Raw genomic sequence first — 12,294 nt, forward strand, 5'->3', positions numbered from 1 at the left:
AAGAGAGAAAATGGTCATAGGAGTCATTTCTGGGAAGAATTGATGGGCATGGAATGAACGAAGCAACCCTGACCACCAGCTCTTCACTTCTTTCTGATTGCAATGGTATTAATTGTGGGTTGGGAACACACATTTGCTCAGCAGGAATGGAAGAAAATTTTATTTGGTCTGTATTTTTAAGTGACGTGATCTAATTCAAACCTTCTGCACTAATATATGAATCGGAACATAATTATCCTTCAGATTTTGCACATTTTGAAATTTTGTGAAACACTTCTTGGTTCAAAAAATGTACCAAAGTGGATTTTAAAATGTGGATTTTGGGATCAAATGTATGTAGAATTATTATTGATTGATTGTGATTAAATTTGTATACCCTTCATCCATAGATCCCAGGGCGGTTCACAATATACAAATACAACATAAAAACACAAAGCACATTGAGATAAGGTACTTATTTTATAAGGTACTTATTTTAATCAATTTTATAAGGTACTTATTTTAATCAATTTTATAATGAATGATTTTAGAGTGTTGTTTGTGCTATACTTTTGTACTGTTTATTGTTGTTAGCCGCCCTGAGCCCGGCTTCGGCTGGGGAGGGCGGGATATAAATAAAAAATTTTATTATTATTATTATTATTATTATTATTATTATTATTATTATTATTATATTATTATTATTATATTATTATATTATTATTATTATTATTATTTAAATACTTATTTTGTGATAAAATGCATACCTAAGTATGTTTGTAAATATATATTTCAATATAATCATGGTGGAGAGGGGAGAGTAGGGTGTCCTGTTATGCAAATGAAAGTCATATTAGTGCAGTTATTTAGCTGAAAACTAACCATGATTTTTAATTATTTTTCAGCACTTGTGAATAGTAACAATGAGCTGAAGAGGGACTCAAAAGAAATGGTTATCATGCTTCATGTACTGGATTCTCTGATACTATTCCATTAATTGTGAACATAAATCACTGGCTTTAGATTTGGGCATCCAGTGCAAGAAAAATGTGATTGTGGCTCTCCCTAAAGCTACGCCAAAACTCTAAAAACCTGCGGATATTTCCTGAACTACTGACTAACGGGTGCATTTAAGGATACAATTGATTTTTATGAAAGCACCTGCATTCCTCTGACAACATAAAGCCAATAACTCTAAAATACAGTGCTTGAGTGTTTTGACTGAAGTATACATAAGCCACGCTCTCTGCCAGCATCGTCTTCTTTCAGTAAGGAATTATAAAACAAAGTACAGAGAAAGGTCTGAAATCAGTTTTGGAATCCAACTGCTTCTATCAGAAGCAGTAAAATGATGCAAGGTGATTTGGCTCAGTAGAAATGTAGCTATCACCATTTGGCATGCATTTTTATTGAATAAAGAGAGTTTGCTTTAAAAAGCGACTTCACCTTCCATTCAAGGAGGCAATGGCTCTGTTTGTATGTGTGTGCATTTTTGCACGTGCGTGCACACACTTGTTATGTGTATGTTTCATTACCATATGTCTCAGGAGCACAGATCGGCTATCAGCAGCAGGAGAAGAGTGTAAGTGTGAGATGCCTGACCTCGTCCTTCAGTGCCGAGGGCCTGTGGGTTTGGTCGAGGAACAGGAATTCCCTGTACAGACACTGAGTCTGCTGAAGGAGACAGGAGAGGAGCCGCCAAAGAAGAGGACTTTGTTCATTGCCACCAAGGAAAATGTACACAACAGACACACACACCCACACACACACCATGGAGAAATGAAAATTTTCTAAAGTACCCTCCCCTGGCATAAAACATAAGGACTCTATTTCTTTAAAAGGGAGAAGCGGATGTGTGTGCAATACAAATTAGCTGAGACTAAGGGTATTTTGTGAAACAAAATGTATCTGAGAGCCAGATCGGATATTAATCTCTACAAGCTTGATATCCATAGCCAGGTCACTGAAACAAGATCAGAGTGGATTGACAATGTATAATGAACCCTTTAAAAAAAAATCAGAACATGTATTAGCCATCACATCTGGGAATGGGAATTTGGATTTTTCTTTCATCTCATCAAGAAAGGTAGCTGCTATCTCACAGCTATGCAGAGCATAAAGTTAGTTGCAAAAGAATGTTCATCTGATCTGAGGTTGTATTTACCTAGTTTTAAGACCTGCTAAGGAACAGTTGATTGTTATTATGTGCTCAAATGTATAACTACAGAATTCAAAGAGGGTGTACTCCCCCCCCCCACGACTGTATATCCATGAACTAGTCTTGTCACAGAAGATTATAAAAGCAAAGAATTACTGTTAGCAAGTTAATTTTCAAAACTACAGCATCTCTCAATGAGTATTAAGGATGGGGATAAATTTATTTCAGTTCTTATTTAAAGGAGAACCTATGAAATTTGCATTTCCTAAAACAAACAAAAAATGCAGCCAATCTTCAAAATTCACAGTACTCTGAATTTTGCAATGCAGTTCCACAGCCAAGTAATGTGTACAAAAATGCACACATTGGGGGTAAAGTGTGCATAAAAATGCATTTATGTTTACAAAAATAGCATAAAAATGCATTGTTTTAGTGAAAAGTGCTTGCAATAATGTATATATTAAGGAAAATCTGCTGGTGAATTTTCATGAGAACTGAAAAAAAAAGAATAAATCACAAGCTGATGTGGAAATGTGCACAACTTGTTTTTAAGATTGGGAAAATGAGAAATTGAGTGAAACCGCAAATGACAGATCTCAGTTATTCAGCATTTCTTAAGGTACAGAAAGCACAACCTAGGAAATACTAATTGGTTGCAAGTCCCATTGAAACCAATGGGGTTTAGGTTACATGTTATTTACAGCCTGATCCTATGAATATTTACTTTAAAGTAAATCCCACTTAATCAGGCACAAGCATACAACCCCATGAATTCTCTCAAGGGGGCTTACTCTTGAGTGAGGTTAGAACAGCAGCAACAGTGAGTTTTTCATGCACAGGAAAATTTATTGGAAGAATCAGGCAGAGCATAGTCTGTACGATAATAAGATTATGCTCATACCAAAATAAAACAATTCTTCTTCTGCAAAAAAAGAAATGGAAGCAGCAACTAGCACTGACAATTGCTGGCTTTCTGACATGCAAACACTGCAATGATATTTGCAGCCTTTTTGTAATGGCAGTACCCACAGAAAATCCAACTGGCCTGGAACGGATATATCCTTTATGGAAAAAACTGTGGCTTATATTTCCTTTTGGAGACTTTCCTTATTAAATAACAATTTTCAAGAGATGTTAAGAGAGTATGGTCAAGTGACAAATCCTTTACTATGTATTTCCATTTAGCGTGAAGTGTGTTCCTATTCAGGATCACCAGAGCAGACGTCTTTTTTTGATCTAGTGCCTATGGTAACCCCTGAAAGAATTGGTGCTGTTATAATGGCTGGGAGTTGATTTTTTTTTTTTTTTAGGCAGCTAAGCCTTAAAAAAAGAAAATAAAACTTGCTTCCCTTCCATGCTGAGCTTGTCAGTTCTCCAGAGCAATGCTGTGAAGTGTATTATTCCACCTCCTCCAAAAGCAAAACACATGAACTAGTTCCATTGCATGAAGGGTAGTTTTGATTCAAACAAGTGAATCTTTATCTGGTTACAATTACACATAAATAAGGAAGGTTATAAATCTAAGACGGCGATCCAGTGCCATTAAAATAATGTAAAGTTTGATCTGACTTGTGTCCTATGTTCCTAAACTATTCATAACAATGGTGTAGAAAAGGCTGCCTTAGGCAGTAATCCCATACACACCTATCTAGAAGTAAGCCCCATTGATCTCAGTGAGACTCATTTCTGAGCATAACTTTGCTATGGGACTGTGCCCTGGCTGCATGGAACATCACCCAAGCAAATTATTTTGGGTTGCCTATCATCACATGAAAATATAGACCCAGTAATCCGTTGTTGCATAAAGCTAAGAAACATATTGTTGTACAAATAAGACATTCTTCATCTCACTCTGTATTTGCCTTGTCCAAAGGGCAGCTATGATTTTTTTCAGCAACCAAATATACCCTCAAGTATTCTTCAGGGCAAACTAACCATGATAGGCTCTATGACAATTACCATAGATTTTGTGTAACTCACATATAACTGATTGCCCAATAACTAACCAGTGTAAGCTTTTATGTAATACTGATGTCATAATTCTGGGGTTCCACAGAGAGCTCCCCCTCTGACCAATAAGAGTAAATGTCTATACAAGTCAACTGTACTAGTCTTTAGGGATGCTTCAGACATGATCCACTTCCTACATACACAAGAAGTAACAAGCGTGCCATGTGTAGATTATCATGTGATGATCACACACAGTCCTATTTCACTGAAAACCTGGGCTGGAAACTGCTACTGGAGGTGGCTACCACATTTACAACAACTAATTACATAGCAAAATTGACCCTCCTGATGTTGTGGAATGTAACTGTCTGTATGCCTGTGTGCTTTTTCCAACACAGAAGTGTAGGCAATCCAGCATGTTTGATGCATTCATTCATTTATTTATTTATAGCATTTACACCCTGCTTTTCATCTGGAAAAGCTGTGCATTTTTATGAATGGTCATAACTGATTCGCAGTTGAATCACAGAATCCTTTAACAAGAACAATGATAAAGAGTTATGAAATGTGTAAAAGAAAATTGTCCACAGATTCAGACAAATGTCAGACTTGTCTGATGACAAAGGCTGACAAAATTTTATAGATTCATCTTATGACAGTTCTTTTGCATAAGGCATGGTATCTAAGAACAGCACTCGAGGTGATGAAATTTAAGAAGGGGCAAGAGAGGATACAGTAAAATGTTGAGTGTGTCTGATGGAGGTTCGATAGGTAGCTCTGAACAAGAATGTATCTGATTTCTACTGCCATTTAAGCTCCATTGAGCCCTCGCTGCCTGTCTCTTAACAACAAATATTAGGCATTACTATTTACAGACATCTCTCAAGGAGCCTCAGATAACACATTGATGGTGCGAGGACAGTGTGTACTTTCAGCAGCTGAGAATTATTCATTTTAATGAAAGACTAGGTTATACATCTGCAGTATTTTATGGCTGATGCTTTAATGGCTACGCAAAATATTTCCTCAGGAAACTACGTTAGGAAATGGCATAGCCTGGCAGAGTTGCAGTAGATGCCTTGGTTTTGAAACGTAGCAAAGCAGAACAAGGGAAACAAGGGGAAAAGACCATGTCCACTTCTAGACAACCTGTTTATTGAGCACTGATCTTGATTGGCTTACATAGCGGTTATGGGTAGATTAGACAACACCAGTTATTTATTGAGCCTTCATTCTGATTTATGGGGCAGTTATAGGAAGCGGCACCAAGCACTATTCAACACTTTCCACTATATTATTGCCCCATTGCTTTCCGTATCGCAAAGAGTCCATTTTGAATGGAGGGTGGGGGTGGAAGAAGTGAGCTTGTTGCACAAGAGCTCTTTAATCGTGCAAGCTGAATTTGCTGATATGTGATTGGATCCTACCCAAAAATAGTGACAATCTAGAAGCACGCAATATATCTACAGGTAAAACTCGCCCGCCTGCCCTCTATGCTGTAGTTATTTGTATGCTGACCTTTTTTCTTCCTTGCACCACTCATTGACCTTGCTGTGGTTCATTAATGTTTGCCGTATTCAGAGCTGGAAAAGAATTTCCCTGCAAACAGATTGGCCCCATTTGGATGTTTTGCCTTCCTCATAGCAAATATTCACAACTTTTGGTGGATAAGGCATTGGGTGCAATCATTAGTCTAATATCTGGTTGGGGTGAAGTGGTGCATCACCCCTATGCAACCAGGTGCAATCACAGGGTACCCCGTTAAAGGGGTCTAGTGGGAAGACTCTGTCCAAAAGCCAAGCATGAGGGGCAGAAGGCCATAGAGCTTCTGGCAGTGGCCTCGGGGGGCCAACTAGGTAGACCTGGGTTTTGAGGAGGTCCCCTAATCACAAGCACAAGCAGGCTCATGCATCAGCCTTTCACCTAGAGGCTGACAATGGATATATACCCAATGCCTGAGCCAAAGCCTACCTACAACTGTAATAAACAAAACTTGTGGCCACTTTTAAATCCCAGAATGTTGTATTGTGCAGCTTGCTACACCTATCATTGTCTAGGCCTTTGTTCCCTTGAGTGGGGGTCATTGCAAGTTGGTCCGCAACAGAATAATTATCTACTGTGCTTGCTTCTGTTCTTGCATGAGCGTTGTAGAGGTTTATACATGAATGTCCATGGTCCAAGATGCCTCTTGTACAAAGCTAAAGTCCATCTCAACTTTCCTCCTTTTCCATTTTATTTTGCTGAACTAATTGGACCCACCTGCTAACGTGATTCAGGAATAATTACACTGTCTCTTAATTGAGGGGGTTTAGTACCTGAATCAAGGGTGACTCAACAGAAAACCTCTGTCATTACTGCCATGTAATTCTACACCAAAGCCAAACAACTTTCCTTTGCCCTGTAGAGCAATGTTTTAAAATATTTAAATAGTGTGATCACATAGGCTGCTAATTGCCTTTCTGTAAATTCATCCCAAACAATTCCATATCAAGAGAGTAAAAATAATCCAATGTAACTCTCATAGGTACACAGAATAAAGAGAAAGGGGAACTCTGGATTTCTAAACAAAATTAATTCTCTTCATATGGAAAAAAATGGCAGCTTGATTTCTCTTGCTATTGAGCTACTGTTACCTGATGAAAACATTTTGATTGTTCTTTTTCTTCTTTGGGTACCTTAATAAAAATTGGCTTATACTGAGTCAGACCATTAGTCCATTTAGCTCAGTAGTGTCTACACCAGAGTTAGCCAATGTGGTGCTCTCCAGATGTTTTAAACTCCAACTCCCATCATCCCTGATCATTGGCCATGCTGGCTGGAGCTGATGGGAGTTGGAGCCCCAATCTGGCACATATATGCTCAGAGTCTGCACAACTTTTCCATTCATTTACCTGGAAATTGCTGGAGGTTGATGATGTTCAGAGGATGCACAATTGTGGATTGAGGCCTGGAGAAAATGCATACATACATGTGGATTGAGGCCTGGAGAAAATGCGATACATAGATAAATTAATTTTAACAAAAATAACAGGAGCTAGAAAATTGAAAGAGTTAAAATGTGTGTTTTCATGCAATAGAATATTGAAGTGTTAATTAGCAAAGCTTATCCAGAATTCCAGTAACTTGATTAAAACTCTTTTTTATTATTTATTGCATTTAGAATCCCACCTTTTTCTCCAAGTGGCTCAAGGTAGTATCCATGCATCTTCCCCTCCTAAATTAATCCCAACAACAATCCTGCAAGGTAGGTTAGACTGAGAAGCAATGACTGGCCCAAGGTCACCCAGTGAGTTTCATGGCTGAGTCACAATTCAAACTCTGGTCTCCCAGGTCCAACACTCTAACAACTACAGCACAATCCCTCTTTTTTCAATTAAGAGTAATAAACATTAATTTGGAAGAAGGAAAACAAAGCTATGAGTTCACTGGTAGAATAATATAGCCATGAACACTGCTATAATGAAGGAAAGTAAATGGTTGTAAAATGCTATTCTTGCCCTATAACTGCAGCAAAAAGTAGTGAAGAACATGATTCCCTCCCACATTCATTTTCTGAAGAAATATTATTCTGAGCTTGCTCTACCTCTGTTATCTCAGATGAGTGAATTTATCCAGATCTGTGTGTAGCTGTCTAGTATATCCTTTCTGTATCATAGTTTCTATTTCTTGGAGGTGCATCTGATTGGCCCTCCATTTTCAGCTTGTAAAATGAGAACACATTACATCATATGATGCATATGTGCCTAAGCAAACTTACAGAAAGATGCCTATGGACCATCCTTGCTCAGAGCTGTTGACTCTTCTTATAAACTTGCTGCTAACTGCTAGTGCAGGCTTGCATGCTCCTTCTCCTAATACTAGGGCTTGACAGTAATATATACTCAGCATGCTGGAAAAGGTGGTACTTAAATAAATTGGCACGAGCAAAGCATGTAAAGCCTGGAAGGGGTTTCCATCTGCACCAACAGCTGCCCATATTTTTACATACAGTCGTTACAAGATTTCCCACTCCCCACCCTGGTGAAATGATTTAAGTTGCATTCAAGATTCCAGTGAGTTTGTGTTTTTGTTCTCATCCCATTCGCCTCCTCCTTTAAAAAAAGAACTGGTCATTTGCAGTTCAGAGGCTAATCTATTTCTATTGTTGTATGCATATTCAAATGCCCCATTCAACCAAAATAAACTATCAATTTGAATTGGAGTGTTATGTGAAAAACTAACATGAACCATCCAGGTTTATTTATGACATTCTCTGCCAGAATGTGGGACATCACACCTAGTAACTTCTGTGACTTGTTTGTTCATTTCAACAGAACTAGCACAGGAGTAGATTATTTATCTATTATTTTTATTTGTTCTCCTTCCTTTCAGCCAAAAAAGACTCTCAAAGAAGCTTGTAAGGTTACATATCCATTAAAAAAATAGTAGTTCCTACCCAGAGACATATAATCTAAAAAGGGAAGGAGGAGGAAATAAGCAAGCTTAGGTTTAAATTCTGAGTTACAAGTTGTTTTCTTGACCAGCTGAGATGGGAAAGTTCAAGGAGATGAAAGTTTCTGGTCTGTTGGCTGCATCAGCAGAGTAGTCCCACATCCCTTTTCCTGTGCTGCAGCTTTGTGTAATGGATGCTTCCAAGTGACACTTGGAGGCGCATCCTAGCTTCTTAGTGGAGAGGAAAGTGGTCCTGCATCACTTCTCTCCCCTCCTCTATTACAGTCTGATACAGTGGCAGTGGCTTTCCAGGGGGTACTGGATGCACAGAGGAGCCTGGTTTATGTCATGGATGATTCTGGCACTGGGGCTGTATTTCTGGCATTGGTGCTGAGTTTACTTATGCAACTGCCTTATAACTGAATCAGACCAATGGAACCATGGAGCCACTGAACTGTGAAGTCTCTGCTACACATTAACAGGAATCTGTCCCATTCATCCTTTTCATGTTAATCAGGAGCACTTTTCTAACCACGCTTTGAGGATATTTTTTTTGTAGCTAACATGTATTTGGCCACCGCAAGCATGGCTTCTGATACCGAAATAATACTACTGCTTTGGGGGACTTTTCTTGCAAAGAAAACAATTTAAGTGATCTAATAACCCGTCTGCTGATCCTGTTTGCACATTAAAGGAAAGAGCTCACACTGTACTCAGAGAGCAATGGTTCTATTTTAAAAAAGAAAAACTTCAGAAACCCAACAGGGCAGGACCATACATAAATTGTGTGAAAGTAGTAATACACGCCACCTCAATCTCCATGAGCAGTGCAATATTCCAAGGTTTGCAGGTGTGCTTACCAAGGTCTGTTTTCCCTTTGGGGACAATGTGGCACAGAAGAGACTGTGGTGTCTTAATGATATATGGTTTTATTTACACATATATACAGCCTGCACCTAGATGGAGGGATTGCAGAGCATTCACATCCTACAAGGGTCTGGCTTCGCTCTTAAGGGCAGCATTGGATTCAGAGGACAGCAAAAAGCCATCCTCTGTGTCTCTCAGTTCCAGCCTGCCACCCTCAGCTCACATGGAGTTCTGCCCCTCGTTCTCAATCTCGCTGCTGACTCCAAGGACCTTCCCCTAGCCTACGCCTAAACCTGCCTTTGGCTCTGCCTGCTAGTACTCAGCAAAGAAGGGGCCTTGCTCCCCCTTGCCCTCTGATGGTTTCCTTGATGGTCCATCACTGGCCTTTGTCCCGTGCTAATGGCCCATCCAGCTAGCTCTGCTGAGCTGCTTTTAGTATAACTAAATCCAGGGGGTTTAATCAAACCTTGGTTAATTTTAACTTTTACTAAATCCAGGAATTATGGGGAATCTGCCCTGCCTTCATAAAAGCAGATTGTTGCCCTGATTATGACATATCAAATTGCTCTGCTAAATTGCCCATTTCTGCTGCTGTTTGTCTCTCCTTCATCATGCCTCAATTTTTTAATCAGGGTCCCCTTTCTTTTGGGGGTAAAATTACTGCTCCTCTGTGCTCTGACAACCATTTGAATCTTTCTTTCTACCTTTTTTCCTTCTTCCGTTCTTATATATTTATATTTATTTACATTTTACTTCTGAATTAGCTGCATCTACATTATCAGGAGATAGAAAGAGCATGCTCTGCTAAATTGTAATGCTAGGTAGTTGGGTACCATGAAGATATACTTCCGTTGTACAAATTGTGTGTGTGTGTGTGTGTGTGTATGTGCTCATGAAGATATTGAGAATGTAGGGATATGAATGTTGTACAGTTTCTTATTTTATAGAACCTAAAGTTTGTCAACAGTTGTGAAGGACAATACAATGAAGGATTCACAAGGAGGATGTCTAGACAAGGAGATACGATCAACCTTAAAACAGAATCACCTGGAGCCAAATTGTACCAGACACAGATGGAGCACAATAATATGGGATGTTCTCCCAAGCAAGCTGCATCAAAATAAATGGGAACTATGCAACCATTTCAAAAAGCCCAGTCACAAGTTCCCAAGGGTATGGTGTAGTGGTTAGAGTGTTGAACTAGGACATGGGAAATAAGGGTTTGAATTCCCACTAAGCCATGAAGCTAACTGGGTGACCTTGTGTCAGCCACCTTCTCTTAGCCTAACCCAGTGTTTCCCAACCTTGGGTCTCCAGCTGCTGTTGGATTACAATTCCCATCATCCCTGACCATTGGTCTTGCTAGCAAGGGATGATGGGAGTTGTAGTCCAAAAACAGCTGGAGACCCAAGGTTGGGAAACACTGGCCTAACCTACAGTACCACACAGGGTAGTTGGGAGAATAAAATGGGGAGGGAGAGAATTATGTATGCCTCCCTCAGAGGAAAGGGCAGGGTATAAATGTCATAATGAAATAAATAATAAAGGTAGCCCAAGTAATTTTCCAGTGCATTATCTTTTGGCAGCCACAAAATCTCTGACACACCCCAAATTCTTTTTTCCCCACCCCCAAGTCTTCTCCTGCTTTTATCCTGCATGCACCTCTTCCCTTCCTCCGTGTTTTTGTACAAGAGAGCAGTGCAGCAGCAGACCAATCCCATCTAATGCCACAAAACGTTCCCTTCTGCCCTAAATCACTGCAGCAGTTGGAAATGGTTATCATGAGCTTACCTGGCTCCATGAGTCACAGGCCCCTCCCTGTCTCCAGAGACGCAGCCTTGGAGCAGGCTGCCACGCGCCTGCTGCACCTGATTGTCTCATCGGCACATTCCAGCTAACAAAGGCGGACGAGCTGAGGCAGAGCCCGGGACACTGATACACTTGTTCTATCCCCACAGGTGTAGCAGCCTCCTGTTTTGAAAGCTCCTGGGTGTAGGCGTTGGGAGCCACATTCTTTCTTTCATTTGTACTGGAACAGCCGCCAACAGCAACACTTAGAGCAGAAACACAGACTTTATGTATGAAAGGAGACAGTGGCATAAAATCACTGCCTCCCCCCCCAATTCCATTTGATTTTGTTGTTCATCTGTTACCCCCCACCTGATATCTTCCTGGCATCAGGAAGTCTAGCTAGAATACCTTAAACATTAACTGAAATCAGCAACATGGATCTTCTTACAAAAGGAGGGTGCCGTGGTGTGTATCCCCTCATGTGCACACTGTTGGTCTATGAATTCCTTCATCCAGCAATTTTTGGGGGAACTTAAGGTCACCAAAGCACTAAAGAAAGAGGCAGTAGCAGCCATCTGTATCTTATTCCATGGGCTAAAGTAAAAAATTATAAGAAATCCACTAATGTTTCTGTCTGGTGCTTGATGCCTAAGCTTTTGCAGAATCAGGCTTCGGAGATGGTGGTGAGCTTCTGGGGCAGAAGAGACAGGCTGCTGCAAAATATGTAGGATAGACAGTGGGGACTGGTTGGGCCCACTGGGACTGGTAGGGCAGAAGGCAGGGATAGCAACAGAACGTGGATCCAGAGCCAATGACTGACTGTAGGTAAGAAGGTAGCAGAGGTGGATTAAGTGGTGCACACATATGGGGTGCTGAGCCAAGGGGGTGCCATCTCAAAGCCTAGTAAGCAAGACACTGGGCTTTGGGAAAGAGGCATAACGCTCTGTCAGGGTCCTAGAGCCCTCGTGCCTCCTTCCCAAGGCTGAGCACCTCCTTATCCACCTTCTACAGATGGAGGTAGCAGCCAGTGTGTTGGAGGATACAGCATAGCAGTGGAGAGTCCAGTAAGTAACTTGTCATGGAGAAGCCATAGTACCTTCTTCAGCATCACCTACTTC

At 40.3% G+C, this 12,294-nt stretch overlaps 1 long non-coding RNA gene across 1 annotated transcript in view; it reads right to left on the reverse strand.

Annotated features, from left to right (window-relative positions):
• LOC309373464 overlaps window positions 1–11,300 on the reverse strand; it is a 57,427-nt gene extending 46,127 nt beyond the window's left edge. Inside the window, exon 1 of the long non-coding RNA XR_014170057.1 lies at window positions 11,177–11,300. This is a non-coding gene — a long non-coding RNA (uncharacterized lncRNA). The remainder of the gene's footprint in view (window positions 1–11,176) is intronic.
• Window positions 11,301–12,294: the final 994 nt, after the last annotated feature.

This window comes from Podarcis melisellensis, assembly GCF_964234715.1.
Source record: "Podarcis melisellensis genome assembly, chromosome: 7".
In the NCBI taxonomy this organism is placed as follows: domain Eukaryota; kingdom Metazoa; phylum Chordata; class Lepidosauria; order Squamata; family Lacertidae; genus Podarcis; species Podarcis melisellensis.